General features: G+C 44.7%; 1 protein-coding gene across 2 annotated transcripts in view; it reads right to left on the reverse strand.

Moving 5' to 3' along the window:
- Positions 1-13422, reverse strand: part of RESF1 (retroelement silencing factor 1) — a 35546-nt gene extending 22124 nt beyond the window's left edge. The window contains exons 1-2 of one of the 2 annotated variants that reach the window (XM_088141186.1): positions 12894-13422; positions 12230-12405 (exon numbers count right to left, since the gene is read on the reverse strand). The gene's annotated coding sequence lies outside the window, so the exon portion shown is untranslated. The remainder of the gene's footprint in view (positions 1-12229; positions 12406-12893) is intronic. The other variant, XM_088141187.1, reaches the window with a different exon arrangement.
- Between the last annotated feature and the right edge of the window lie 2415 nt (positions 13423-15837).

Below are 15837 nucleotides of genomic sequence, written 5' to 3' on the forward strand. Positions count from 1 at the left end.
GGGAAGCCAGCAGGGAAGTTCGCAAATGGTGATTGTGTGACTGTGGGATGCTGCAACCATCCTAAGTGTGAGCCAAGTGCCTGGATCGTGATCACATGACCATGAGGGCGCTGGGATGGCCAGAACTTCAAGGACTGGTTGTAAGTACCACTCATTCAGCGCTGTAATAACAAGAATATGTTAAGTCATACATCAAAAGCAAAGTGTCTATTCTAGGGACTATGGAATAAAGAATGGTGGATGCCATTAACTTCTGTCCATTCCAGCTTATTTCACAGCAAATAGAGATTCTTTGGGAAAATGTGGAGAGGTGCCAATACTTTTGGCCCCATCTCTATATTAAAGTAAAATATACTTTGTTGTTATTGTTCAGTCATTAAGTTGTGTCTGACTCCTCGTGACCCCATGAACCATATCGCACCAGGCCTTCCTGTCCTTCACTGCCTCCCTGAGTTTGCTCAGTTTGATGCTCATTATACTTACCACTTGCTAGATCAAAGTTGTTAATTTGTTGTTTAGTCGTTAAGTCGTGTCCGACTCTTCGTGACCCCATGAACCATATTGCGCCAGGCCTTCCTGTCCTTCACTGCCTCCCTGAGTTTGCTCAGTTTCATGCTCATTGCTTCAGTGATGCTATCTAACCATCTCATCCTTGGCCGTCCTCTTCTCCTTTTGCCTTCAATCTTTCCCAGCATCAGGGTCTTCTCCAAAGAGATCTCTCTTCGCATTAGGTGACCAAAATATCTGAGCTTGAGCTTCATTATCGATCCTTCCAATGAGCAATCAGGGTTGATTTCCTTTAAGATTGACTGGTTTGACCTCCTAGCAGTCCAGGGGACTCTCAAGAGTCTTCTCCAGCACCACAGTTCAAAGGCATCAATTCTTCGGCGCTCGACCTTTTTTATGGTCCAGCTCTCACAGCCATACATTACTACTGGAAAAACCATAGCTTTGACTATGCGGATCTTTGTCGGCAAGGTGACGTCTCTGCTTTTTAATATGCTATCTAGGCTTGCCATAGCTTTCCTCCCAAGGAGCAAGCGTCTTTTAATTTCATGGCTGCAGTCTCCGTCTGCGGTGATCTTGGAGCCCAAATAAATGAAGTCTGTTACTGCTTCCATTTCTACCCCTTCTATTTGCCAGGAATTGATGGGTCCAGATGCCATGATCTTAGTTTTTTTAATGTTGAGTTTCAAGCCAGCTTTTGCACTCTCCTCTTTCACCCTCATCAAGAGGCTCTTTAGTTCTTCTTCACTTTCTGCCATTAGGGTGGTATCGTCCGCATATCTGAAGTTGTTGATGATTCTCCCTGCAATCTTAATTCCGGCTTGTGATTCTTCCAGCCTGGCATTTCTCATGATGTACTCTGCATATAGGTTAAATAAGCAGGGTGACAGTATACAGCCTTGTCGTACACCTTTCCCTATTTTGAACCAATCGGTTGTTCCATGACCGGTTCTGACTGTTGCTTCTTGGCCCGCATACAGATTTCTCAGGAGACAGGTAAGGTGGTCTGGTACTCCCATCTCTTTAAGAATTTGCCACAGTTTGTTGTGATCCACACAATCAAAGGCTTTTGCATAGCCAATGAAGCAGAAGTAGATATTTTTCTGGAACTCTCGTGCTTTCTCCATGATCCAGCGAATGTTGGCGATTTGATCTCTAGTTCCTCTGCCTCTTCGAAACCCAGCTTGTACATCCGGTAGTTCTTGGTTCATGTATTGCTGAAGCCTAGCTTGTAGGATTTTGAGCATAACCTTGCTAGCATGTGAAATGAGTGCAATTGTGCGATAGTTTGAGCATTCTTTGGCGTTGCCCTTCTTTGGAATTGGAACATAAACTGACCTTTTCCAATCCCGTGGCCACTGTTGCGTTTTCCAAACTTGCTGGCATATTGAGTGCAGCACTTTAACACCATCATCTTTTAGTATTTTAAATAACTCAGCTGGAATACTGTCATCTCCACTAGCTTTGTTGTTAGCAATGCTTCCTAAGGCCCACTTGACTGCACTCTCTAGGATGTCTGGCTCAAGGTCAGTGATCACACCAGCGTGGACATCAGGGACATTAAGATCTTTCTTGTATAGTTCTTCTGTGTATTCTTGCCACTGCTTCTTAATCTCTTCTGCTTCTGTTAGGTCCCTGCCTTTTTTGTCCTTTATCATGCCCATCTTTGCACTAAACGTTCCTTTCATATCTCCAATTTTCTTGTAGAGATCTCTAGTCTTCCCCATTCTATTGTTTTCCTCAATAAAGTTGTTAATAAACATCTATTATATGATGCAGATACTAGGCTGACGGACATTTTCCAGAACTAGGCTACGGATTCAAATGTTATTCCTTAAATCATAAGGTAGCTAACAACTGTTCCATGGCTTAACCCACTCAAAATATTATAGCCACTTTACTGTTGCACTGATACTTGCAAAACGTATACAAATGTCCAAGCTACACCTGTCTCTTGACAAGCATGATCCAAGGTCTGTTCAAGTAAAGTAGATTGCTCAATAAACCACAATGAGCTGCTTTTGCCCAAAACGCTAAACCATTATTTCCAAAGCACAAGGAACTTGTTTATACAAAAGAATAAGCCAAATCCAAAAACCATACATTATGCCTTAAAACGCTGTGTGAATCAGGCTAAAGAGCTCCATGATTGTGGCTCTAAAAAAAGGCAATCCATCCATGTTTACAGCCCTACAGTTAAGCTGGAGTTACCCCAAGATATTAGGGATTTGCCTCCCAAATGCATCTAGATTTCTTGGTTATCTTCTCCAGTTTCTGCTAAAAATGCTTGATGTACCTTGATGCATACTTATGTCCATACTAGGTTGACCATCTCCTGATAAGTTAGTGTGGCTCAATTTCCTGGTGATAAGTGATCATCATCTCATATTGTCTTAGCAAGATGAAAATCTTATGTTTGATTGCCTACTGCTCCTTTAAACCTGTTTGGCAGAATCTTTCAACCTTCTTGTTATATAACATTTTCTGTTCATTCTGAAATGTTAAGCCTTTTGTAAACACATTTTGAACTTCAGGTATGCACAGACACAACATTCCAACTAGCACTGCTTTTCAAGATGTTAAGTCACATTCCTGTAGTTTGGGATATTTTATAAAGGCCCATCCTGGTGCAGATAGTTTCTAGACGAAATAATGGACCATTAGCAGCATACCTAAGTATGTTTCTCTAAAAAGCCTGTCCCGTATAATCCTATTTCATATTTTGATCTAGTTTAATTCATGTATTGCATTGACAAACTATTTTTATTCATGTACTGCTTGTTATTTAGCAGATAGAATAGCCATGATGTTTGTACCTATTAGAAGTGCCTTGACCAATGGCTGATCTGTTTGTTAGGCAGAGATGACAGCGACAGATGAAAACCAGACCTTCTGCCTTTATAAGAATGCCTGTTCATTAAGGTGATGGGTAAGACCCTGGTACCAAGTTACTTAGGAATGCTTGTTAGTGCAAGAACGTTATTGGTAAAATAAAAGCCTTAGTGTACCTCTCTATCTTTAATTGAACTATGTTACTATGACTACTTAGAATGTATGTATGACATTGTTCTTCATGATTGGTTAGGGATGTATGCTTTTTAATTGGTTTATAGTTATGTACACTGTTCAAAATTGTACAAAAGAAGGTTCTTCTTCTAGAAAAGCAGGGGTGTGCCCATTTTGGAACTTGTTACTGGGCAACCTTTGATTTACAGATAAAAGTTTTAATCCTTTCCACCTCTCTGGTGTGATTTATTGGGCCCACGCGCCAGGTAAAGACCCAGATTTTCTGGGGTAACACCTCCACAGTCTATAACATGGAGGATAAATGCTGGAAAAGGAGAACAACAAGGAGGGTAAAGGAGAAAATATTGGATAAATGACCTTTACCCTGATTTCATAACATGAGTCTGATCTCTGAGGAGCTGCATATTACGTAGATTGCTTAAGTTGGTAAAATATACATTCATTATAAGAATAGAGCAAGTAAATATTAGGGAACTGCCACAAGGAATAGGGAAGCGAGAGCCTTGGAAACCACTAAAGTATGCTGAATTAGTCATTTCTATTGCTATGAATAACCCAACCGGGGGGAGGGGGGTGCTTCAAATGCCTGAAGAGTAGGGTGCTGATGGGAATAGACATTGGGACTGAATCTGATCGTGAACCTGAGTATGTGGAAGTTGTACCTGCATATGAAGACATGGGTGGGGGGCTGGCATATGAGAATGTGCGCATCTGTGATAGAAACTGTACTCAGTGTTCTTGTCAAGAGTGATGTATTCCTTCCATAATTATGTGCTTTATGACTTCCTTGGAACCCCCTTGCTTGTTTTTGTAATCTTTAAGCTTTAAATATAGCTATATTATTTTAATGCTTTCATTATATCCTTGAAGGTAAGAATGGTTGTATGATTTGTGATTTCCTTGATCCTATAGCAGAGATGGGAGAGATCAGCTGTGGTCAGTCTGATAAGGGGTCATGGCTTGGGCAACTGACAGGACAGACAACATCCATAAGGCTGTAATGTTATTATCCTGATAGGGTAAGGGGAAGAGAGTTGGGGTTAAGATAAGTTTAAAATGGATAATGAGTAATAATTAATGTATAGCCGGAAGGATGTCCATCTTTGGTTGAAGTCACCGTGACCTGGTGAAACAGATGTTTGTAAGAAGTTAAACCGGTTTCTTTGTTTAAGCTGTCATGTGGATCCTGCGAAGAAAAAGTATATAAGCTATGTAAAATCTGTAATCAGGACTCCTTCCTTTCGCTGGGCGTCTCCAATTTATTTAGAGCTCTAAAATAAAGTGGATAATAAGTCTGATTTTTGTCTTGGTGTTCTGTTCACCTCGCACTAAGTCCCGAACCTGGCAATTAGGGTCAATTGGCTGGACCCAAACAGCCATAAAAACTACTGTCTACATATTAAGGATGGGCACAATCCTGCATTCTCCTTCTGCATAGCATTTCAGTAAAATTTAACTCACAGCTTTGAGTATGGTCTCCACTTACTAAAAGGGTTTGGGGAATTTCCCCCAACAAAGGCAGTTTGGCTGCCACACTCTGTACCAGCTTACAACTTCTAGACCAAACACAAGTGCTTCCCTAAAAGATGCGAAGGGCATGTTAACAAGCTCAGCTGCGTGACCTTAATTATTTAATTAGCACCCTCAGCAGGCTTGTGCTGCTATCTGAAGTGGCTCTGGGCTCCCAGCCACCAGCCCCCTAAGCAAACAGCCCCTAAGAAAAAGGGACCAAGACATTCCTCTCCATGTGTATTCCCCATGGTGTGCTTGCTTACTCTCTTGTAATCTCTTCCTCTCCAATGAATATCAATACAAACATTAATTTCCCCTTGTTAATTATCCCAGAACTGAGGTGATGATTCCAAAGGGCGGGGGAGTGAAGAAAAAGGGCTATAAGATTTACCCCTTTTTCCCAGCTTCCTCCTGAGTCAAGTTCCGGAACATAACCTTCCCCGCTGTTTGAGCTCACCTGGCTATTTGGGGTCATATCCTCCTCATGTTGTTAAGTATTTAGGGGCAATTTCTTAATAAACTTTTTTCAAGATTTATTACCGGCCTGGCGTCTCCCTTAGCGTTCTCCTTCTTTGGTATCCATCCTGCAAATTCTAAATTAAGCGTTGACATGCAGATTAATGGAAACAATTGGGGCTGTGAGCAGGATACCAACAGAGCAATGAACCCAGGGAAAAAGGGGGGAAAGTATGCTCAGGGGCAAGTAGCAGGATGTCTACAGTAGTGTGGGCGCCTGCAGCGCAGATCATCAACCAACCCCACAAGAATGGCCAGAGTTGGAGGCTTCCCCAGCTGGACTGGAGGAGCTACTAACCCAACTGAATCTGGGCAGCTCTCGTGTAGTGGGAGAAGGGGGTTGCGTTAGTAGGATGGGCTCTACCGACTGTCATAAGAAAACTGAGCGCAGAGTTGTCTGAGGGAGAGTGGGAGACAGCCCCTCTTTGTGAGGGAAAAGGCCCAGGAGAAGCAGTTAAGGACAACCGCTTGAGAAGCATTCAGGGATATTAACGTTAATGCTAGCACCATTCTGCCCTTTTGTTTGTAAAAAAATATATTGTAAGGGATGAGTATAGCGCATGGAGTAAAAACAGCTGCCATGCTTGCGACTTGGTTTTTTATAATTGTGTATGCTGTGTTTGTAAGCAAGTTAAGAGATGCGATTCAGAGGGTTTGAAGTCAGCATAAGTTGTGTGTCTGACCGATCATTGCACTTTGGTCTGGATTTGTCCTTAATAATGCATTTGAGGGCATCCTAACCAAAGGGGCAAAAATATAAAGTTTGATGTGCTTTTGCTTAATGAAATTTAAGACCTAATGAAGTCTGTGCATTTGGAACTCCTTGCACAGGGGCAAAGGAGGTGACAAGTTGGTGTCAAACGTGTGTACTCATTTTGTTTTCCTTTTGTGAGAGGAAAAATGTTAGTGGCCTGAAACTTATTTTAATATAGATATAGATATATTTTTAATCACATTTGATAATAAAAGCAAGGGCTAGCTTGGAGATGACCTTTGGGACAATGACAGGAAATAAGTAAAACTTGCAAAACTAAGCAAACTGTTAAATAAGCAAACTTGTTGATGGGAACAGACGTGACATGGACAAAGGGAACAGGAAAGTGTGGTAAAATTAGCTCTGGGGATGCTATGATTCCGTTGAAAATCCTGAGAGTCATGATTGTGGTTTGCGGTTTTTAAGGATAAAAAGGATTGCAACTAAAGGGTCGGGACCACATGGTCAAGCTGTCTCAGCTGACAGCTTGCTCTTGCTGGTCCTCACTGCAATGTGCATCTAAGTAAGTACCTTGTATGTTATTGATTAAATTTTACTTGCTTATTGAACTAACTTTTAATAAAGCTTTTAGAACTTTGAAGTGACTTATGTTCTGGTGTGTCTGTCTCCCGTGTTTAATGTGGTTTTTCCCTGACACTTTCTCCTAAGCCAAGGAAAGGAAGGCAAACTTTTTTTTTTTTGGTGGACAGCCAGTTTGGTGTAGAGATTAAAGGCACCAGGCTGGAAACTGGAAAACTGTGAGTTTCTAGTCCTGCCTTTGTAAGCAATGGATTATCCCCATGAAGGTGATCAACTGGATCTTGGATATTGGCATTGAACCTTTCACAAGTACACCGACTGCTTTATCAACAGGGAAAAAGAAATGTGAGATTGTGGCAAAGAGAAGGCACACACTTCAGTTTTTGGTAGAGCAAGCACACATTCCCTGCACCAGAGCCTGAAGTTGTCCCCAATTGAATCAAGCTCCTCCAGGGGACTGTGGCAACAGGTTGATGCCCAAACCAGGTGCCCCACCAGATTCTGGAACAAATGAAAATGTACATGCTTCCTATTGGCTACACTATGCTGTGCTGCTTTGACGTGGTGATTCACTGAACTTTGACATCTGAAGAAGCCAGTCAACAAGCTTACCATGACTACACACAGGAACTATATTTGATCACCTTTCTGCTGTTTGCAACAGCAAAATGGACAATGCCTATTTGCATTTTAGTTTTTTCATGTATATAATCCAGTTTGAGGTATACAGAGAACAACACCAACATCCCTTGCTGACTGTTCCTGTGTGCAGATCATACCAAAGTGGTTTGTTTCACACGCAATGAAGTGCACAATAAACCATAATACCTAGCAAGGAGAACAGAATTACCTGTTTGAGGCAACATGCTGCAGTTTTTTTGGCTGTTGCTCAAAGGGGGAGGGGGACATGTCTCCTCTATGTGCCCTCTTAAAGCGGCAAAGCCGCATTTGCATCCCTAACAAAAATGCCTTATTAAATAAGGGTGTCTAACTCTCTAAGCAGATATCCGTTGTCCATCATTTGGAGGCCAATTCTTTTGCAACCCACAGCAAACTGGCTTAATGGAATAGGTGAGTAGGGGGGAAATGATTAGTAATCCTCTGTATTATAACTATAAGCATGATCTTGTTTCCTATGTTTTTCTATAGTTAGTGTACTTTTTATATCCAATGTATGTAGTCGGCAAGCAATTCCTTGGCAAAAACCCTCAGGTAAAACTCAGGGTAACCTGTGAAAGATTGGAGTGCAGACTGTAAGAGATAGCTTATAGGGGTGGATTGTCCTGGGCCTGACTGCTTGACCTGTATTTTCTGTATTTTTTTTTTCCTTTTCCCCCTTCACAGAATTTCCCCACTTGCAGAGGCAAGAGACTGCTTAAACAAGCTGTCTCTTCCTAAACTGTTTTTCTTTCAACGGCCAGCACCAAGACATTCCTGTCCATATGTATTCCCCATTGTGGGCCTGCTTACTCTCTTGTAATCTCTTCCTCTCCAATGAATGTCAATTCAAACATTAATTTCCCCTTACTAACACATTTGAGAAAGATAAAAATCACTCAGGAAAAGATGCAGCCTGTACTAAGATGCCTAGGAAGCTCTACCATTTGTGGCAACATTATCTGAGGGAACACCTTTTCCTCCGTGTTTCTACCCCAGTCCTGAGGGTAGAAACTCTGATCCAAGAGCCTCCCATGCTGAGAAACAGCAGGTGGCTATTTCAGAGCAGGATTTCTCCATGGAGGCTCCCTCTAGTTATGCAATCAGGCATTTCTGCTAAATGTTCACAATTTATTTTATTTTTAACTGCTGTTCTTGATTTAAAATTTTGTAGTACTATTTTGGTAAGCTACCTCAGAATAACCTTTGTTTAGAAATGTTGCACACATCTCAAAGTTATTTTTGTGTGGAAAACAGGAGGACAAGCAGGATATAAATCTAACAGATTGAGAGATGAAACAAATTAAAACAGATCCTATAAACAGTTCCAAGGTGCTGTTTGAATCCAACAGTACCTCTGTATCTCCCTACAGCATGCTGGGTTGAAATGCGAGCCATATATCCTAAGACAGTAGCCCAAGAAATATTAAATAATCTGATTTTATATTCAATAGTTGTGGTGGAGGTTTTCATTGTTTTTAGACTGCAAAAAATATGAATTATGCATTAAAGGAAAAAAATGCAGGGTAAGTATATTAAACTTAACCTGAAAATTACAGGACAATTTATATACTGGAAAGCATTCAACAGTTTTAATATTAGCCTATATAAAAGCAGACCCTAGAGAAACTTCTGACATATAACTGTAGAGCACCTAGCTGAAGCACTTTATAATTTAATAAACTGAGAAAATGAAATCAGTTCTAAGAATATAGCCCTCAACATTCCTATAAATGGAAGAACAGTTATAATTAGCAGCTGAAGGCTGCAATCATACATACCACAGGGAATAAGTCCCAGTGAAGTCAGTGAAGACTTTCAGGAAAACATGCAGAGCTCTGTGCTGCACACCTGAAATTTTACACATATTTACTTGAAAATAACTCCTATTAACTACAGCAAAGCTTATTCTGAAACACTGATGCAGAGGACTGGATGAGATATCCAAAGTACCCAATACTACATTTATCATCTAAATATGGCTTCAGCTCCCCCAGCACACACTCACTTCCAAATTCAAAAATTTCAGGATCAATTCTACACTTCGATTTTACTTTTAGAAAATGAATTTCACTGGAACCAACTAGTTTCCTGCATATTTGAATAACAGTGATTCAAAAGGAAATTTGTTGTGAAGTACAAAGACCAGCTGATGCAATGAAAGCCTTTTAAAAGTGTACATATTTGTAATACATCTAAAACCACAAATCCAGTACAGTATAGGCTGTTATGGCCTTGCTTTCCATTCATGTTTATTGTTAGGAGGAAACAAGGCTCTACTAAGATGATCAACGAGTCACATCTGTGAGAGAGGAAACTATCAGGTCTCCAGAGAAATATCAGTAATAACTCAACACAACTTAGGACATTTTTGATGCTGCATGTTTTGATTATCCAGATTCTCTCTGCCCTCATAAATCAAACTGATTCTCAAAAAATAGTAGAAGCTATGTTCAGCCTTAAGGCCTTTCGAAATTCGTGCTCCCCAGTTGTTTTTCAGAACTACAGCTCCTGTCAACCACAGGCAGCATAAACACTTTACGTGCATCTGGAGGGCACCAATTGGGTAGCCTGCTGTAGAATCCTAAAGGAAAATAAGAAAACGTCAAGGGTGGGGGAGAAACCACAATTACAATTATTTCTAAGCCAATCATCACTGCTGGACTAAGATGAAGACAGGAAGAGATAGTACAAGATCAACTTACTGGATGAGACTCAACATTTATTTTTCTGGAATTGTCTGTTACAGTATGACGACTAGATCTGGCTGTAAACATCTGGACCATGGTGGACCTAGAGGTTATTCCCAACAGTCAATCATTTATTTATTAAACTTCAGTGAGTGGCCTAATAAATCTGAAGGTTTACTTCAGTTTAACTATGAGGATGGACAACCCAATGAAATAACTACCTCTCCAGAAAATTATAATCCCACAGGTCTGGATAGCCAAAAAAACCTGACATCCCGCAATCAGATTATTCTTTTCTGAGGGCATTGAATTAGTTCCCAGTCCATATCCATTCTCACTTATAATTTGAGATGTGATTTTAGTCTGCATTCCTGGAGCATCTTTGGCAAAGCATTAACAATGCTTTGAAACTAGAGAATTGAGTGTAAGACCTTACCCAGCTTTGCTGAAGGATACATGCACTGCTATATCCTGTCAAATTTACAATCAGCTCCAAGCACGCTAGCAGCATCTGCAGAGGAGGGACATGTTAAAATCTACAAGATGGTAGGTACAGTGTTGTGACTGAAGCCTTGCCCCTTTTGTACAAGTGTAGCTGTTGCACATATGTTCAAAGCTGGCAGTACTTCTATCACACCACAACATCCACCACCTTGCAGAGTTTGATTCCCCTGGGGAAAGTCCATGAAACACACTTTTCACCTTTCTACAATAATTATATTCACTGGACCAAAAAAATCTAAATGTAATTCAAAGTTTGCTAAGAATAGGGCAACATCTCATAAAGCAAGTTCATTAAAACAAATACAGAACGAGACCTAACTCAATGTTTTATCTAAATAATAATCCAAATACCAAGGTACAGATCTCAATCAGGTGGCCAACCCAACTGATTATCCGTCCAGCAAAGCAAGGAGGTCTGAATTCCTCATTCTTATCCAAGAACTTGCTTCCTTTATGGTTTCTTGGGATCCAGGCTGTTGGTTCCCACCTTTTGAATGAAGCCTTCTGATTGGTACACACAACTTTTGCTTTGGCCTTCGTCATTCTGGAGCGAGGCCAGTCACAGCCAATCAACTTCCTCATCTTAGAAATACTCCAAATAGGTTAACACAACCATTCCATCTTCTACACTCATTACTTTGCATAGTGGTCTTAGATGCATACTTATCAGGATCCCTCCTGGTCAATCCACATACAACCTCTTCTTTCAGCTTTTTTTAAACATCCTACTTTATAGCTCTATATCTTAAGTTGCAAAGGCACTATACTCACATAACCCCATATCCCATTCCACCCCCCAGTCCTCCAGATATACCAGGCTTCAGCCAGCCAGCACGAGACACCATCTCTTGGCTAGCACGGGACACCACGTGAGAGAAACCTTTTGAAGCATGTGATGGGAAACAGTAAAAGCGACAGAATATGGGTGTATATGTTAGCAGCATGGAATGGAAAAGTACTGTGCCTGTGATTCCTGCAGAACGGCAAGGATGCCTTAATCTGTGGCTGTCCTTGCCTAGCTTTAACCTGTAATTAACCTTTCCCAATTAACCTATAGTTGACCTTAGTGACCCTTCTCAGGGCAAGGATGTATTCACCCATAGCTGACCCTTCTCAGGGCACAGATGAATTAGCCTATATCTAACCTTAGTAACCTTTCCCAAGTACTAAATGTATTCACCTGTAGTTGGTATGTCTTGAGAAAACAAAAGATATGGGGATGGGGCCACAGCATAGGAGAGATCAAAGGGAAATCCCAGTTACGGTGATGAAGAACTTCTTGACCAATCATTAATCTCTAAATGTTGTATCTCCTTGAAGCAAAATGTATAAAAGCACTGATTTGTGTTCAGGGAGCCTCTTTTCATAGAGGTATCCCCTTTACTGCTACGCATCAATAAAGGAATGTTACTATAAAGGGTTTCTCATGTCCTGTGAAGTTATTGGCAGTCGCCTCCAGGCAAGAACCTCAATTTGAGGCCAACTTATGGGTGCTTCAAAGCCCAATGAAAATGCCACTCACTTTTTACCCATTCTCCAAAGCAGCACGACATTTCAGAGGCACATCATTTCCATCCTTCAGGCACCAGCGGTCCTCCAGTTGGGGCGTGGGCTGGCTGGGGGGCTGGCTGGGGGGCGGACTTCTGCTCCAGGCACTGCCAGAGGCCTCCTGGCCCCCGCCTTGAACTGTCTCCCCAGCTGCGTGTGCCAAAAGAAACAGAAAAAGAGGGGGAGACAGAGTTCCAATTAGTATGGACAAGCTCTTCTGTTTCTGGAGATAAACGAAATCAGCATCCGGACGAGCCACTTCCCTGGGCAGCGTCTCTGCGAGGGAAATCAAGGAGCAGCAGAAAAGCCAGACCGGGAAGCGGGGGAGGGAACAATCCGCCCGCGCGTCCTCCGCGGAATCATCTCCCCTCTCTCACTCCCGCGCCTCTCTTGCACCAGGGACGGAGCGGCCCCGCTAAGGGACTGGCAGGGGAGGGCCAGCGAGCCATCAGAGGGAGACTGCAGCAGCGTCGCGCCTCCTTCCCCTCTCGCTGCAATGAACAGCGCTAAGGGTCGGGAGTGGGCTTTCTCCCTCCCGCCGCCCCCTCCTCATTTTGAACCAGGCACTTTCCTTTCTTTCTCCCCCCTCCCGGCCCCTCCAGTCTCCTTTCCAACTCGCCGGCCGAGGCGCCACCTACCCCTTTGGCAAGCGGGGCTCCCACCGACGCGGAGAAGAGGGCGCGCTCCGCCACGCCGAGCCACCCCGGGGCCAAGTGCCCGAGACCGGGCAGCGGGCGGCCCGCTCCAAGGCGGGTCCCTCTCTCGGTAAGAGGACGCGGCGGCAGGAGTCGCTTTTCAAAGCGCGCGCGCGCCCCTCTGCCCGGCGCCGCGGCGGGGAAGGCTGGCGACCCTGCCTCCGGGACTTCGCCGGGCCAGCGAGGGAAGCGGCGGCGGCGGCGCCGACCGGACCGAGGGAAGCAGCAGCAGCAGCAGCAGCAGCAGGAGAAGGAAAAGCCGCGGCTTTCTGGAAAGGGACCCCTCCGTGCCTTTCATTCGCCGCCGCCGCTCCGGAAGGACTGAGGCTGCCTCCGAAAAGCTCGCCCTTGGCTCCTCCTCCCTCGCTTCGCCTGGGACCGCCCACCGGGCGAGGGAGGGGAAAAACAAGCCTCCCCGGGGAGGGCGAGCTGCCGGCGGGTGGTCGCCGGCTTGCCGCTCCAATCCTCCGCAGCGCTCCGCGAGCGCTCTCTGGTGCCGCTGCCGGAGCCGCGCAACGCCCGGCCGGCTGCTTTTCGTCACGCGCAGTGATTTGGGAAGGTGTTATAAAATGATTGAATGCAATTCACTCAAAATATAGTTCAAAATTAGTTCTTTTTATTCTTGTGTTATTTAGACAGAAAGCAAAGCAAGTGTTTAATCAGTGTTTAAAGGTGATTAATACATACAATTTCTCTAGTTTCCTGTAATATTTCTAACAATAAAATATTTGCCCAACTAGGCTAACAACTGTGTTTCAATAAACAACTGCCCAACTAGGCTACCCAAGTTGCTGTAAATATTCTTGCCCAACTAGGCTACACATTCACACAGAATACTTACATACACTCTCAACACAGTTGATCAGGCTGTGCTAGAGTGGGCTGGGAATCAGACTCAGGGCGTCCCCTGCTCCAACAAGAGTCGTCTCACACTTCCAGGTGTGAGAAGGCAGGGAGAAGTGAGGGCCTCAAACGAACCATGTTTGCTAGGGGAGAGCGCTGTGCACCATGGGGCAGCCTTGGGGGGACGGCAGGAGGGAGGATGGGCAGAAGGCACACTCGCACCAGAGTGGAGAGGGACGGCAGGAGGGAGGAAAGACTGCAGGCAAGAGGCACGTTCGCACCAGAGTGAAGAGAAACGGCAGGGGGCGGCTGTCGGGTCAAGTGGGGATTGGAATGTGTATTGCGCTGATTGGATTCGGAAAGTGGAATGTCTGCGGTTTTGCGGTTAATTAGCGGCGCTCCAGGGCAGTAAAAAAGGTGAGATTGTGAGCCAAGCCCTCGTAGGAGGGGGAGGACAGATAGGGGGTATAAAAACCTGTCAGACCTTGCTTCGGGGTTCCTCCATTGCTGCGGGAGGGACCCACCTTTGCAAACGTGCCCAATAAAAACTTCTGTCTACTGGATAACCGAACCCGTGTCTGTCGTTTTCTGACAAAATTGGCGAGCCAGCCAGGAGTCCTCGACGTGGACCGGACTGTGGGGAACCGGTGAGTAATCGGCCGTAACACCCCGTTGAGGTGTCTCCCGTTTTCACCGGAGTCGGGTCCAGGACGGGACTCCAATCGCCAGTCAGACAGAAGTAAAGAGGAAGTCGGCCGACGAGGGGACCTCCGGGAGGTCTGGTGAGTACAGCCTACCCATAATCTCGGGGAGATTAGCGTGGTTACGAGGCGTTGGACGCCGCAAGGGGACAGAAGAGTCCGGGACCTTCTGTAAGGTGGGAAACGTAGTCAGGAAGGATGGGTAAGGCGCAGAGTAAGAGTGTAAGGCCAGGGGCCAGTGGGAAAAACGCAGTAGGGGGAATCCCCACGGATTCTCCATTAGGACAATTGTTGCAACAATGGGAGACACCCTGGTTGTGTCCATTCACCAGGGGTCTGGAAAAACCGACCATGATAACTTTGTGCACTAAAGAATGGCCAAAATATCCACTAGTGGACCCCGAATTCCCCTACCATTGGGATACTCTTGGAATCCCCAGTAATTACTGGGTGACCCAACTAAAAAACTACATTGTGGAGCATAAAATGTTAACACAGGAACCCTATGTGGAAGTCTGGTTCCATGTTCATTGGGAGGGGCCTCGACCCAAGTTAGCCAAAATTTTTGTCCAAAAAGAACAGGAGGATGAGGAGGAGGACCTCTGGCTGACTAGACCTCAATGGGGGCCGCCACCTCCTCCTCCTCCTCCTCCTCCTCCTCTTCCTACCGCTCCCCCTCCGGCGCCCCCACCCTATCCCGGGCTGCGGAAAGAGCTGGACCAACTGAACCAAGACATTCAGAACTTGCCCTTTATTCTAAGGTCGGCCAGTGCCTTCCCCGTCCGGGAAGTCCCGAACAGAACGAACGCACAGGGGGTGACCGTCACCAGTTACGTAACGGTTCCCATCAAACCCAGTGAGTTGAGGGAATTAAAAAAAAAAAAAAGACCCTCCCTCGTATGCAAGAGAACGCCCATACCGCCGCCGAACAATTGGAACTTTTTCTCGGCCCGGTGGAATACTCCTGGGGGAACTGAATTACATTTTAGCCCACCTCTATACGCCATAAGAGAGGGGCCAGATTTGGCGAGCTGCGCTCGGGGCTTGGGAGCAAAGGAATGCAAATGTCCCAAATGCCCCGGCCGCAGATACTAAATTCCCTCTGGCAGACCCAAATTGGGATCCCAATAATGCTGAACATCGGGAGAACATGAGAGGAGTTTCCCCCTGTACGACTAGGGGGTTCATGGTTCCCCAACCGGGACCCACGGGGAACCCTTGGTAAACATCACGGTGGGTCCCACTGGCGAGGAACAGCAGTTCCTCGTGGACACCGGAGCCTCTCGAACATCGCTGTGCCAACCGATCCCAGGGATTGCGAAATCCCGGGGCACGTCGGTATC

This window comes from Python bivittatus, unplaced genomic scaffold (assembly GCF_059951505.1).
Source record: "Python bivittatus isolate LINGU-HERP-01145 unplaced genomic scaffold, Pbiv_v1 ctg000330_np1212, whole genome shotgun sequence".
NCBI lineage: Eukaryota > Metazoa > Chordata > Lepidosauria > Squamata > Pythonidae > Python > Python bivittatus.